We start from the raw sequence: 16,262 nt of genomic DNA on the forward strand, positions 1-16,262 counted from the left end.
AATAGAGAGGAGCATGCAGTGGCATAGCCAGATGGGTGGACCAAGGGGCAAGTCCACCCCCTACGCTACTGAGAGCATGGACGCCGGCAGAAATTATTTCAAGTCATATAGCGAACTCGCCCGATGAAATATACAACCTTTACACATACAACGATCCGATAAATGAACGAGCTATAGCTAAAGCTTAGTAGGAATAGGGATATAAGTTTCCCGAAATTGATGTAACACACATTTCAAGTAACTGGATCACTCTTCTTCGTCACTGCACTCCCCAAAAAGTTCGACAGAGAAAAGAGGTATGGCTAAAGAAAGGGGTGGTGGAGCAATTTCCCCGTTTGCCCACCTCTGCGGGCGCCCATGGAAAAAACCATTTCCCATTTTCAAAATGGTCATTGTGTCAACTCTAGAAAAAGTTGGTTTGCTTAGCTAGCCTCTTACTCCATCCTTGAGTCCTCTACTTGTATTAAAGGGGCCCCCGATAGCCTAGTGCCTAGAGGCCCCCAAGGGTCTTAATCCGGCACTGGTGATAGCCATTTGTTTTAAAAAAGATGATTTGGGTAAATCTTACTTCGAATGTCTACGAAATTTTGAAAGGTGAATCAAGTTAGAAAAATTCCGTTTTCAGTTTAGGATCCCTATATGCATTATTATAAATGATTGGAGGTATAATTTTTTTATAAAGGTTAACAAAATGTTATCTTAAAGGGGTTCGAGCTCGGGCTTGCGAATTTTATTGAAACTGTAGTTTGCGCATAAACCTGTCCTCTTGCGTTCGACATCAGCAAAACGAGCGAAAGATAAATATAATCACGGAAATAGGTGAATATAGAATTTGATGGTTACGCATTCGGTAGGAAATTATATAACATACGTTTAAAAACTGGGAAGTAATTTTTCTGTAAGTTATCCTTTCTATTTCGATTGTTTCTCTCTTGGCTTTTCAAGAATGAACTTTTTTTTGAGAAAATAAAACATTATTGCACCCGAAATACTAGACCTAATATTATGAGCTTGAATTAGCATTCTTCAAAATATAAACAATTGTTTCTGGCTCGATAATTTGACGGTGCTCAATCTTAAAGGTAGTAGAACCAATATTTCTTCAGCCTTATCCAAATCTGCGTCTCGTGGTCCCAAACTAATCAATAACTATCATTACCTAGTCGATAATAATAAAATATATAATTAATGTATAGTAAATTTAAAAATGTTCTACCTCGTAGGTTTTGAAAATGAATTCAATTGCCAATTTAGTTGATAGTGATTTAAATTTGTGATTTTTAAGCAAAATCAATTTTTGAAATGGGTAGAAAATGTTTGGTCGAGAGTTGTGTAAATAAAGGATAAACAAAAAATGTTTCGTGGAACAAGTAAGAAACTAAAACTAAAATATTGTTTAGAATATAATGCTTTATTTATGTAATAAATATTACATAAGGAGGCTTTCCTGTTAATCGGTTGGATTTATATTATATAAATGGCTCGAAGCAATTGGTAAATAAACTGGACTCCCGAACGAAATGACCCGATTTGTGGTGGCCATCGGAGATACGCTAAAATAAAGCTACTCTATTCCGAGGGGCAGGTCACTTCCTTGATTAACGACGCATTCCTACAAAGATTAAATCCAATTTAACCGTGATTATTTTGCTTAAATTCGATTTAATCACGATTATGTTGATTACATAACTTTAAATCATGTTTAGAATGTTTAAATCTGATTTAATCATGTTTAAATGATTAAATCGGATTTAAATGATTAAATCGGATTTAAATGATTAAATCGGATTTAAATGATTAAATCGGATTTAAATGATTAAATCGGATTTAAATGATTAAATCGGATTTAAATGATTAAATCGGATTTAAATGATTAAATCGTGATTAAAAAGATGACATCATGATTAAAAAGATTAGATCATGATTAGAATGCTTGAATCACGTTTAATCATGTTTCGAATGTTCACATCTGATTTAATCATGATTGAATGATTAAATATGATTGAAATGATAAAATCTGATTAAAATGATTAAATCCCGAATAAAAAGATTAGATCATGATTAGAATAATTAAATTACGTTTAAATTGGGATTGGATTGATTAAATCATGATTAGATTTTATAATCTCGATTAAATTTTTTAATCTTGATCACCCTGATTTAATCACGATTATCCTGATTAAATCATTTTACTATGATTAAGACGCACCCAAAATTTAAGTGACCTGCCCCTCGCTCTATATAAATGTAGTTCCTACTTTGCTTTTACTTAAGCGTGAAAACCAAAACCTGAGAGGGAGAATTGTATACAACAATTTGATTTACAAATTAAATAAGGAATTTATATTTTTATTGTAATTTGCTAGTTAACCAATAATTCTGAAAACTTACATAGGGTTTGCTTAAAAAAACAAGGAAAAGAAGCACCAACTGCTCATCTACCCCACGAAATACCTGAGCGAACAATTTATATATAAGAAGAAAAACAGTCTAAGAATGAATTTCGACCTGATAAATATTAACCAGTAGAAGACTTTACTCTATTAACCGAGATTGGAAATGAACTGGATTAAAGAAACTGTCGGCTCTATCTGCCACATGTATTATGATAAGGCCCTTGTTATTAGAGATGGCAATGAATCTAACCGATTCTTCCAAAAACACGAATTTACTGGAGAGCGTGGTACCATCTATTAATGGTACAGGAAGCTAGAATACAAAATAGCGAAACCATACCGTCATCAGAGAATCATTGTAGAGTATAATATTTAGGCAACTTACATTCTACTTAGTGTACTTTAACCTAAATTATATATCCCACTCAAAATATATTGTAAAAAATTTCTATAATTTAAGCCAAAATTTGCAAACGAGCCAATCCACGTTTTCGGTCAAAATGGAGCTTAAGTATCTTGTTTGGATTTCGACGCTAGCGACATCTGTTGAAAAAGAGTTAATTCACGTCCAGCCGACATTTGCTTTAAGTATAAACATTATTAGCAATGCATTAAAATCTTTTAAAATTTAGAAAAGCTACATACGGAAGCAAGTGAGCTCGATGAAATAGAACATGAACAAAAAAGTGTTCAAAGTTAAAAATAAACAATTTCTTTGATATAATTAGAACATTTATTTATAAAGGCAATCGGTTTTGATGAAGACATTTAGTTTGGGATGTAATTCTAGAGTTATTATTAGACCTTTGAAAGAAGACTGAAACTAGTCGAAGCTTGGGCAATAAAGAAGGTTTTATATAATTAAAGAAAATAAAATACTAGCAGTCTAGCATGTTATATTAAAATATTAAATATAGCAGTATTTTTAAGACATAAGTTTTAAAGCTTAGAACATTACTACAAAACCAAATCAAAATACAAACTAAATAGATATTGTCCCAAAGGCAAATAATCCGATTGCATAACTGTTAATATGTAATTTTTGGTTTTATAACGTTATTTATATTTATTTAAAATTATATTATTTAGATGAGAAAATAAAAAAGATAATACTGTTGAACCTCACGTAAGTATTAAATATTTCATTTTTGATTGTCTATTTCGAAGTTTGGCCTTATTTTCAAATCATTTCGTTATTACCATATATTTTCTAATTAACTCGGCAGATGGCACCAAAACGATATGATATAGATTGTTTATCAGAAAATATTGTGCCGCAAAACAGCGAGTCTAAAGCGTGATTTTGTATCTCTATCTCATTGGGGTAAAATCAATGAGATTAGGCTTAAAAAATCCCTATTAATTCCATCTAGTTGGCTACTTAAAAATCCAATGCTTTTAAAACTAAATATAATTTAAACAAGTTTAAGGAAATACGATTTAGTACATATTAAGATAAAACCATTTGTTCTATATAGAGAACCCCTTTTTGACCCGATCAATTAACCGACAATGATGACCGCAGTTGGAAAAATTTATTTTATTAAAAAAGGGAAAAATAATAAAACTTTTTTTATTATAAATATTTTCTTTCATTAACATGGCGAATACTGCTATTGTAATTATTAACAAAAAGATCTGCTACTTCATGGTTTAAACTGTTGTTATTTTAAAAGTTTTTTGGGAGCTTTCGGACCGAGGTCCTTCGTTAGCCGCGTTTTACAATTGTTTAATTTAAATGATTAAATTTACAATTCCTCAAAACTATGAATTAAAAAATAAAATTTTTAAATAACCCTTCCTTGGTACGAAAGCCCCCGAAAAACTTTTAAAATAAAAACAGTTTAAACCATGAACCAGGTTTTGCTTTGTCGTAAAACCTTTTTTTTTGTTTATACCAGATTTTTTCAAACACTGGTTTATAAACCTTTTAACTATTTTTGGCTTCTTTTAATTTTTTTTAAATAGTGCATACTGTTCTTGACCATTTTGTTGTGTGTATTTACGATACTAGTTTAGCTAGTCATAGAATTCAAAGATCTATGTAAATAAAACAATCCCACTTGTTAAATAATAATTAAAACTAACGTTAACTTAAAACTTAAATTGAACTAATATAGTTTGTACAGATCATAGAAATTGTCCTACCCTCGCTGCACATAATAAAATTAAGTTAATTAATTAAACACTTCACGTAAAATAAATTATAAACTAAATCCCTGCTTTCCCCAAGGCTAATCCCTCGCACGATGCTAATGAAAGTGTTTTTCTCTCTCTCATATACCCAATCCCTGATTTTTCCCAAAACTTTCACGAGATATGCGTGGGACAGAAGACAAGACCAGCAACACTCTCTCAGCTCGCAGCGATCCCGTGAAAATATATTAATGTTCGTGAGCCTTAGACTTACCACCAGGTAACGAGACTTTAACAAAAAGCACGATTTTCCAATCCTTTATCCTGCAAAGTCAAGGGTGCGCCTGGACGTTTCCGCTGGGAAACGAAACTAGAAGTAACCTCGAGACTCTTGAAGTCCCCCCGCAACCACGTATAGCCAACCACGAGCAAATTTTCCTGGTTCAGACCATTTCATCGGTGGAATTATAAGACATGAGTCCAAATTAACCAATGACCCGTGTAAAAAGTTAGGTCACTAAATGTTTGGTTTCCAACTCCGCCCAACAAGCCCCGGAACAAAACTGGATAATTCTGATTTTCCAGCTGCGGAAGAGAAGTCTGATTCCCCGAGAGCGAGAGAAGCCAGGTATTAAGCAATAAAACGGAAAAGGAATACGCTGCTCAAACTTCTAATAATGTATCGCTTTCGGCACGAGATACGTAGGAGTTCAGTTTAGATTTGAGGGTTAGATCTTTGTAAGAAGGGCGACTCGTCGAATTTTCTTATGGCTATCATAGTAAAACGTCACTTCTATGTAACGAGTGACGCGCCCGATACATCTAAACAAGAAGGCCAATGTTACTTTATAGAACGGCCTATTAACTTTATTTAAAAGAAGATAACCCTCGCTGAGTCACTCACGCAAGTCGCGAAATAATTTCTCATCGCCAACCACCCAGATGATATCCATCCAGGGCATTCCGATCAGAAAGTGATGGTAAAACTCATGTGTCAGAATTTATAAAGGAAGATTTGGTCATTGATTATTGACAAAAGGTTTCAATTTGGAATTTGAATCTCTCTTGTTTCCATTTCCTTTTACGTAACCCCCTCTCTATGATTTGATTCACTCCACGAAAGGCCACGACTCGAATTTTTTCACCATCTTCCAACGCCTTGGTGAACTAATATCGTTGAGCAATGGCTTTTACGAACCTTCGGTTAGGAATATATTCTAGACCGTACTCGTAATCCCAACCCGATACGAATCGCGTTAGGAATTAACCCGAGAGGTCGCACGCTCTTAAGTTGAAAATTGTCGACATTGTTAGCGTCATTGAACTTCTCTGGATCTATATGAAGCCACTTCCATCATTAGGCGATTATAATTACTATAATGCTAAAGTCTTTTTTAATAATAATTAATGATGAATTAATCTCTTTTCGAAAGTAACCTAACCGGCGCATCCCCGTCTCACGAACTTTTACCAATGTCCATCGTCGATTACGTGAGACAGGCACATTCCGGGTACGTTACTTAATTTTTTACTTGAACTTCTCTGCGACTGGTTCGTTACAAACGTATTGTTCGTTTTAGAAAACAAGACCGAAGTAGGTCGACCACGGGTGGCCGCAATGTTCAGTTGGTTTTGTGCTTTTTGCAGCCTGCTTCCATGGGCTAGTAGGCCACACTTTGAAGCTATCTGGCGCTCTTTTAGCTCATCGTAGAAAAAAGGGAAAAATAAACAGGCATACTTCTCAACTCACCCTGTATAATAAAGACCTTTAATACAAATATCGTCTTATTCGGAATATTAATGAAATCGATAAAAAGTGTTATCAGAATTTCTAGGAATTTCGTATCGAAATTCGAAATTGAGCAATTTCTTTGAAATGTTATTATTATCATATTTAAAAATAATTTAAGGGTAGCACAATGGACCTCTGATCGAAGTGTTAGTTTGGGCCTAGCCGTACCACCCAACCCTGAATAATAATAATAATAATAATTAAGACAGAAACACATCTCTTCTGGTTCATAGAGTTATTATTTATTTTTCACGTAATTTAAGAATTGGGTCAAAAGAACGAAAAATAGTTTTGCTTGGAGTTATTCGGACAATTGAGCTATGACCTTGGTGCAATATCGACATGCTAAGATTTTCTATCGATATTCATGGCACGGAGAATTCGATTCAGGCCTCAATTGAATTATTCAATTCGGTAGATTTCGAGTTGCACGCGCTGGCCAAATGGTTGTCCTGTCACCACGTGGCGGACAATCTAACAGAATTGGGTTATGAGACCAAACGATTCACGCACTATATTTGTCCTAATAACAACCCAAAAGAAAAACCAATGGAACATAGCAGTAATTCTTACATAACCATAGCCAGCGGCTAATCTATATATTTTATGAGTTAGAAGCAAGGGGGGATCACAATTGTAACTTTTGCGTCCGTTCCTTTAACATCATTGTAACTATCAATAAATGGTTTTAGACCTTTTCAAACTTAAATCTGCTTTGTGTTAGCTTTATCTCGCAGGTAGACAACGCTTTGTTTCACCCGTATATCCCAAATAAATATAACAATATAGTTAACGTCATGTCCTTCAATGCTCATCTTGTTGTTTAACACCTGAGAATCTAATTATCTATCCGCCTGAGTCAAATGTCGTCAGTTAGGACGTCGAAACGACTTTAGCGGCGTTTTAACTAAATAAACCACTATAAATTGTATAAAAGTGGTTATTTTAATTTAATTTTAATTACTTTATGAAAGATATTGTCCCTCATACAGGATAATTAATAAATTAAAATAACAACTCATAAAATGTAGCAATGTGAACTTCATAGGCGACCCCCAAAAGGGTGGATTGAGAAATTGAAAACTGGAGTGAACTAAAAGAATTGCTGTTTAAAAACAACAACAAATTGAAAACTGGTGAGAACTAAAAAAATTGCTGATTAGAAATAAAAACAAATTGAAAACTGGTCTGAACGAACTAAAAGAATTCATGAATAATATAAAAACAAATTGAAAACTAGTGTGAACGAACTTGAAGATCTGCTGATCAAAAATAACAAAAAATTGAAAACTGGTGTGAACCAAAGATAATCTAGACTACGTACCCTAGATTGGAAATGCGGCGAGATTCCTATGGGCTCCAGTCTAACCACGCGATTCCCTAGTTGCGGGGGGCAATGTAATAGCGTGGGGGTAAAAAGTCTGAAAAATTCAGTTCGGTTCAGTTTTAAATCTCGTATTCGTGGTCGGTGCTGGCTGCTGGCAGTCTAAACGAAAAAAAATCGGGACTGGAGGACGAGGCCCGAGGGTTCGACCAAGTTTGATTTGAAGCGTAAATTTTCTTTATTTTACTGATTGGAATTTTATTTTACTAAATATTAGAGGTGTGCAAATACCATTTTTTGGGGATCGAATCGAATATCAAATATTTTTTTCAAAGCACGGCAAATACCAAATCGAATATTTATAACGTCCAATAATTTGGTCGAATATTTTTAGGGCAAAAATTTAGGCCAGTTAACTGATCAAATACCAAATAGTATTTCGAATATCAAATTATTCGACGTATTTGGTTTTCAAATAGCCAAATAGTTTGCATATTTGTCAAAAAAAGTAATCGAAATCACTGTTCGTTTTACTTGAAAATAGTAAAATATTAAATAAAATACAGTATAGCCCAGGAAAATTTGTTCTAAGCGATCAAAAATTATAAACAGAAAAATCCATAAAGTTACTTACTTCAACTTTCCTCCCGGTTTTTAGTTTTGTTTTGGTCTTAGTTTACGTTTTAGACTCAATTTTAGTTTTACTTTGTTATTCTAGAAAATTCCATGACAAAAGAGAACACGCGAGTAATCTAGCCAATAGGCGCTAGAATAAATAGCTTCTTACTTTCGTTAAGAAGTTGTAATACAAACGGTATAGGTAATGGACGTGGAAGCTACTCTTTATATGGTCCTTGGCGCTGCGGCCTAAAGAGAGGTGCCAGAAATAAGGACTAGTTCGGAAATTTCACTGCGCTCTCCTGGGTTGGCCTTGAAACTCAACAAATTAGAAAAAGACCCGCGGTTTTTCGACCAGTTTGCAAACTATTTGAAAATACCAAATACTTTTACCCTATCTTTTCGAATATTCGACTATTTGATCAAAAATTCGATTATTCGCGAACTTTTCCAATCGCTATTCGATTCGACGAATCGAATATTCGATTTGGTATTCGGTCGAATTATTTGGTCTGACCAAATATTTTGCACACCCCTACTAAATATGGGAAAATCTTGCCAATTCAAGAGTTTTAAGAACTATCATAAGTTTATTAATACGTTGGTGCCTTCAATTGTAAATGTGGACAAGTAATGGAATGCTTCATAATCATTTGTCATCATTTTTATTAGATTTGCCTTAATTAGAGATCGGCATTTGAATAAGAAATTATACAATTATTTATTTTTATTCATAACCGCAAATTATCCAAAATATTTACGAAAAACCGATTATTTTTGCATGTTAAATCATTGTTTATTCGTTTAAAATGTTCATAAAAACAGTTAACCAAACTTTTTATGGTTAATCGAAATTTTGCCGGTTATTTTATTCGTTCCGCCGACCTCTAGCCATAATTTGTTTCTAAGCAAAGCTGTTTAAAAAGAATAAAAATATAGAAACACATTTTAAAATAAGCATTTAAAACTTATTTTTACAAAAGATAAATCAGGAGATTCAATCTCTTCATTGGGCAAAGATATTAATTTTGAAGCGTTTTTTAAAGTTTACCACTGAAATTATATTTAAAACAAACAATTTATGATTACATCGATGATAATTAAAATTGTAATACTAACCATTCGGCTTTTTAGATTTGGGTTTTTTCTTTTGTCAATAAGCGTGATCCATTTTTAGCCCGAGGCAGTGGCGTAGCTGAGAATTCAGAGGCCCCCCACACAAATCTCTCTGAGGCCCCCCTTTTTAATTTTTTTATGGTTAGTGGGCCCCCCCCCGAAGCTCGATACCACCATTGAAGCTCGAGGCCCCCCCCGCACCGCGGGCCTTGCGGACCATCAGCTACGCCACTGGCCCGAGGCCCGAACGAGGTCCAGATACCGAAGCAGATAAACCCGCTGAAACTTTTCAGACTAAACTTCCACCCCTACCTCTCCCACTAGGGAATCGCATGAGACAACAAATTTCGCGTACGTTTCTACCCCCTGTGTGAACGAACTAAAGGAACTGCTGATTAAAAATAACAACAAATTGAAAACTGGTGTGACCTAAAACAATTGGTGGTTAAAAATAACAACAAATTGTAAACTCTTGTGAACGAACTAAAATAATTGCTGATTAAAAATAACAACAAAATGAAAACTGGTGTGAACAAACTTAAAGATCTGCTGATTAAAAATAACAAAAAATTTCAAACTGTTGTTAACGAACTTAAAGAATGGCTGATTAAAAATAACAACAAATTGAAAACTGGTGTGAACTAAAGAATTGCTGTTTAAAAATAACAACAAATTGAAAACTGGTGTGAACTAAAGAATTGCTGTTTAAAAATAACAACAAATTAATACTTCTTTGATACATGTACAAAAAAATCAACGCCTAATTTGATCGAATCATTACAACTTGAAACACTTATGCAAATCTTCGACCTTTTTGATATCATTCCCATTTAAAATATTTGATTGCATGCTCTTAAATAATTGTAAGTGCCCTTTGCACTTTTCTTTGCTTTTTCATTTCCTCCTTTATTGTCAATGAAATGTGTTAACTCTGACAACACTCATTCTTGTTGCATGATTTTACTCGGTGTTGCATCCAAGAGTCTCTTATCAAATAACTTACTAAAAGTCCAGGTACAAATCGGGTTTGTTTTGTTTGGCCCTGAAATTCGCTCTACGTTTAAAAACCTTGCAGGTCAAACCAACCATGTTCAACCCCATTTCTGCAAAAGTTCTTGGTTCCATTTGGTCTGTAAGAAAACAAAGCTTGAATCGTATTTTTCAGTTGGTGCGTTGGTCAAATAACCCAGTGTATTTTTCTTCCTTCTACAAATGGATTTTCAAAGCTAGGATGAATATTGAAATCTTCAGTATTTGTTGGAAATGCTCCCGGATGACCAAGAGTGCACTTTATGAGGGACCGATTTTTACTGGCACCATCACAAACGAGACACATAGTTCCAAATGCATACGCGTTGAGAGCTTCTATAGTTTTAAACAAAGCGTCTGCAACGAAGTGTGCCTGGAAAGTGGATGAGGCAGTAAAGTAGGGTCCAATGAAGTGATAATCGGAGGTTAAGTCTCTCCAAACAAATTGCAATACGTATTGTGTTGGAGATGGTGAATTTTTATTTCTTGGCTCAAATATATCATTTAAATCATTAAATGACTTACGTGAAATGGCAAAACCTTTGAATTCGTTAGATTTTGAGTTCCATATTACTTTCTCAATAACTCAAGTTTCATCAAAAATGATAACTCCTTGGCCCATGGGTTTTCTTTCACCCTTTTTTTTTCATTCTGAAAAGCCTCATATTTAATTTCTTCTCTGGCCATATGCACTTGATGGATTCCGGGCTTCATATGGAATTTTTGGGATCTCCTTTTTAAGGTTTTCTCAAAGGAAGTTGCAAAATTTCGAATCCCCTTAAAGCGTTATAAGCGGCTGGACGGCGACTGTAAACTACCAGAGCTATTCGCAGAGTAATAGCAATCCATTGATTTTTTTGAACCAATCTTTGTTTTCTCTTGCTTTTTCAAAAATTCTTTTTTGTCTTTGAGTTGTTTTTGGATAGAATCTTTTTCCCAAGTCCTTTTCAGCAACTCTTTATTCTTTCTCTATAGCTAGGAATCTTTAAGAACTTCCTACAAATCAACCCCTACAAATTTCATAAATCAAACTTATGATATCTTCCATTTCATCAGACTGTTCGCGATTAAGGTTGACCTGTTTCCCATTTGGCCTTTTGATCAGAATAAAAATTTCCCCTTTGTAATTGTTATGAACCTTAGACAGAGTGAATATATTAAATAGCTCACTACACAACAACTCTCTTAGGCTAATAATCATAGTAAAAGGTCACAAACCTCATATTCCAGGTTGTAATTTGTATCTTCTTAAATTTGTTTTTCAATTGTTGATAACACGTTATTGGACACTGGAATTTGAAGGTCACGGGTTGAATTTGCCATATTGGCTTGAACACTTGCATTCTTGACCTTGACTAAATCATTTATCGGAGTGACAATAATACTATTGGCAACTCCAAAAAAGCACTGGGTGGCTACAGACACACAATGTATTGGCTATCGCACTTCTGGAACTTCAAATACTTCTGGAGGGCGAGGACGATTGATACGCGGAAAAAGGTAGCACTGAGATGATTCTGATTTTAAACTGGTTTCAAAATTAGTTGGCGAAGATTTTGTTGTATAGGTTCACTAAGGCTTAGTTGGCCAAGCGCACTAATATCACAATAGCTGCATTTATGTTTACGTTTAACAGAAGGTTACATTGAGTTTGGATGTGCTTTTGGCACAGAACCGACACAAACCGTGCCATATTAACGAGAGTACTTGTACAAACACGTTTAAATAATTAACCCACCAAACTTTCAGCTGTTCGAGGAACTTTTACCCGTAGCGACGTATCGTACAAAATACGTTCCCTAAACAAGGCTAAGCAGTCTCGATATAAATCCGGCGAAAAAAATGAAATGGAGTACGATAATTTTAGTAACAGATAGCGCCGTAAAACGTTAATCACCAGCCGTGGAAGAAATCGTTGAACGCATAAGGTCTATGTGTCTGTCTAACTTATAGGGAGACAGCAATTAATTAACTTATGGCTGTACTTTAAAGACGATCCTTATTATGGTAAATAACCATCCAACAGAGGAGGTGGCGTTCCCTTGGGGGCCCCGAGGTTGGTGCCCCCATAGGGAAAACCTTAAGGGGGCAGAGCCTCCACCTAAATAAAATTGAGGATAAATAAAAATCAGGGGAAAATTTATAATGTCTTTGTCTGACAATTTTGAGTTAATTTTTTTACAGAAGTTATTTGATATTGAAATGAGCATAAATTTTTTTCAATAGATTCGTTCAAACAGAAAATCGCGTCGTCGTGTACCTGTTTTACCAAAATATTTAGATAGCTTAAAATGCCTTCGTAATGTAGCAATGAAAGGCTTAATGATCCAGCCTTGTTCCAGGTACACCAAGTTTTTTTCTGAAATGTTATTATCAATGAATTCATTGGCGGATGAGGTATTAGAAAGTACACTTTTTTTTTAAGAAATATAAATTGAACATTTAGAGCTGAACACTCTCTGGCTTAAGTTTTAAGTATATACATTTTTGAATAAAAATAAAGGCATGGGCCCCCACAGGAATGGTTCCCGATCACTACCGCTGCTATCCAACAGTACAGCCTGAAAAGCCATAAGAAAGCTCGCGCGAAATAAAATAATGTTTCAAAACTATAACACAAAGAAATTAACATGATCGACACTAGGCTAGATAATTTTTCAATATTCCCGCCAAACAGACAATTTAAAATATCGTGTGTAATTTCCAAAAAGGTTTTAATATTTTTTTTGTTGCCTTAAACGCGAATGTTTTTAACAGACACACTAATGTAAACAAGTTTAAAAGAATAACAACCATTTAAAAAAATGTACGATAAAACAAATTGTTCTTTATTAATAATTTAGCCCGCCAATCAGGACAGATAATTGAAAATTTAATCTTAAAGTTAATGTTAACCCTACATTATCAGTTGGCCAACTCTTCCATTTTGAAAATTAGTGCGAACTGAAGAAAATAAAGTTTAATATGAAATCCAAAAGAGTATAAAGTATTCAATTTAAAGTTGACCCCTGCTCGACTGCATAATAAGTCGACATTCTTATAGACCAACAAACTAAATCTTAAAATTGCGAAACTCCATAAATTATTTAAAAATCTAAAATTTTGTTCTGTATGTACGTTCCCAAATAAACCACCCACTTACCAAACGCTACAAAACTAAAAAATAATTAACTTAATAAGATGATATGGAAATGTTTCATATTGATTGTATCAATTTAAACTAATCAAGGGTAAAAAGGCACGAGCTATTTACGAAAGTCTGTGATCAATAGACACTGCGAAAAAATTAACTGAAACAGGAAAGGTCGTTTTATAACCCACGCTATCAAATGGTGTCGCAATATCAAGAACATGCTTTTTAGATAATATAACATTTATTAACTTCAAGTTACAGGTTTTTATTGATTTTTCCAAATTAAGATGGACAAGTCGGCGAAGCTAAAATCAATGTAGTGTTTATGAACCCAAGTAACAGCTACGTTTCTGCAATCTTTTTGGGCAAAGCAACAGCCCCAGTGTGCTCCGTACAAGTCATTCAGCTCGTTCATGATTTCCAAGGCTGCGTAATACCAGTGATCGATCCTCGTTACGCTGTCCGCCGCTATCTGCAAGACTTTCCTGGTCATTTCCGGGCTCATTTCATTTTGAAATATCTCTGGATGCTTAAAGGCTCTCCTGGCTCGTTCGTTAATCTCCATTCCATTTCTATTCATTTTGCGACAAACTAAAGGGAATACTGAGCTTAGAAACCTAGTGAACCTTATTTATTGAAGTTTTATATTATATTAAGAGGTTTATTTAACTGGGTTTAATAGAGACGCACACGCATTTGCTTTGATTCTTGTCAGAGGGTTGCCTGGGATTTTAATTATCTCATTGTTAAATAGTACAGTAATTAAAATTCAATTTCATAATTGTTAACAGATGCCTAAAAATCTTCCATTCCTGCTACATGTTAGCACTAGATGGAAAATCGAAACCATTCCTCTACGTGTAGAGAGCTTTTGGCTATTGAGGCATAAAGAGCGTTTCACCACATTCCTACGCAGTATAACCAATTTTGATAGTTAACAAAGTTATTCTCTGCTTTCGAGCACAACGTTACTCTCTTTCTCGAGCACTAAGCTTAACTTTAGTTTCGAGAGCAAAGCTTATTTCTAAAGTTTCGAGCTCAAAACTAAACTCAAGTTTCGGGCACAAAGCTTTACACTTATTTCGATAAAATAGGTTAACTCTAATTTCGACAACAAAGCTAATCTCTATTTTCGAGCACATAGCTAAACTATAGTTACATGAACAAAGATCAAAGCTAAACTCTAGTTACAAGAACAAAGGTAAACTCTAGTTTCGAGCACAAAGCGAAATTCTAGTTTATACTGCATCCAAGAAATATTACTTTTTGTTTCCCAAAAAATAAATGGCTTTAAAAATTCTTTTATTTAATTATTAAAAAACTTTTTGGAAGATGATTCTTCCCAGAAGTGGTGAATTTTTATACTGGTTCAAATATTTCATGGAAAAAGTTTGAAGAACTAACCTTTTCAAGATGCCCAGAGGAAAAATCAAGCGGATAGTTTCTTCGACAAGCGCGGATCTCTTCCCACCAAATTGTTATCACCGAGTGAAACATCATTTTAATCTTCAAACACGTCTACTTTGGAAAGAGTCATCAACGTATTTCATAAACAAAGATAAAGATTCAAGGTTTAAAGAGAGAAACCAGGCTTGTGATAATAATTGCCTTAATCTAGAAGTTAATAATATATTCCTTGTGAGATAAGTTTTCTTCTTGCACTACTTCAAATGTTTTCGCTTGAAACTCGGTGCTTTAATGGTTCCATCTTATTTTATTAAATAAGATTTGAATAAAAGTAGTAAGTGGGATGGGAAATTCGTTTCTTTGATTATTTTCTTAAAGAATTTCATTAGAAAGTTAGGTTGTTATAATTCAGGAAAAACTAGCCATATTTAACAAAGTCGTTGAATTGAGGGTATTGGTCCATTTGATCGAAAAATATGTGATCGACAGTCGATCATTATACGTTGCAATTGATCGAAATTCCATTTGATCGAATCCCATTTGTCATTTGTTTCATAAGATCGAACCTTCAAATGATCGAATACTATTTGATCGAATTCAAAAGTATGTTTTTATTTTACCGATAGTCAATAATAATAATAATCAGCTAGGCTAATACCCAAGGCACCACCTTAGGCCTAAGTGATCAAGCGACTTTTGAGGCCTTTAATTCAGGTGGCCGGGTCACAATGCGTAGGAGGGTGCTGGCAAGCCCTGCATGCCACACGATCGAGCCAACAGCTCCCTACACTAACTATTACCATTAACATCAACAAGTTTTTATGGAAGGGGAAACCGAAGAGCTCGGGGGAAAACCCCTTAAACCAGTGAGGAGAGAACTTGCAAACTTAACGCAGAAGGAGTTGTTCCGAGTTTTCACCCAATGCCACAAGCTGGGATCGAACCCGGCTCCTCTTGCTGCGAGGCGAAAGTGCTAACCACTCCGCCACCTCACGTAAATTGTACACGAAATCCCGTAATGCTCAAATACAGAACGAAAATGTAAGAGTTTATCAAATATTAATGTACTCTTCCGCCTAAGATGAGTTTCTAATTTTCAGTTAAGCATAACGTGTAACGGTGGTTCTATGGTAGAACGCTCACCTGTCATGCAGGAGGTCTCGAGTTCGAATCCCGGTCGATACTTTTGTAAATTTAAAATTCCAGCAGGGGAAAAATTTGACTCATCGGCAACAGAATATTTGGGATTTCGGGAACCATAACATGATTGACAACTATGATTTTCAAATTTGTCTTAGGCTTGTTGCACAA

The 16,262-nt window shown here is 34.6% G+C and overlaps 1 long non-coding RNA gene across 1 annotated transcript; it reads right to left on the reverse strand.

Moving 5' to 3' along the window:
* Positions 1 to 13,766: 13,766 nt before the first annotated feature.
* LOC149943722 (uncharacterized) lies at positions 13,767 to 15,072 on the reverse strand. Its single transcript, XR_016480940.1, has 2 exons — positions 14,949 to 15,072; positions 13,767 to 14,135 (listed from the first exon to the last, which is right to left on the reverse strand). It is a non-coding gene; the product is annotated as an uncharacterized LOC149943722 (long non-coding RNA).
* Between the last annotated feature and the right edge of the window lie 1,190 nt (positions 15,073 to 16,262).

This window comes from Leiobunum rupestre, chromosome 5, assembly GCF_980474605.1.
Source record: "Leiobunum rupestre chromosome 5, qqLeiRupe1.1.hap1, whole genome shotgun sequence".
NCBI lineage: Eukaryota > Metazoa > Arthropoda > Arachnida > Opiliones > Sclerosomatidae > Leiobunum > Leiobunum rupestre.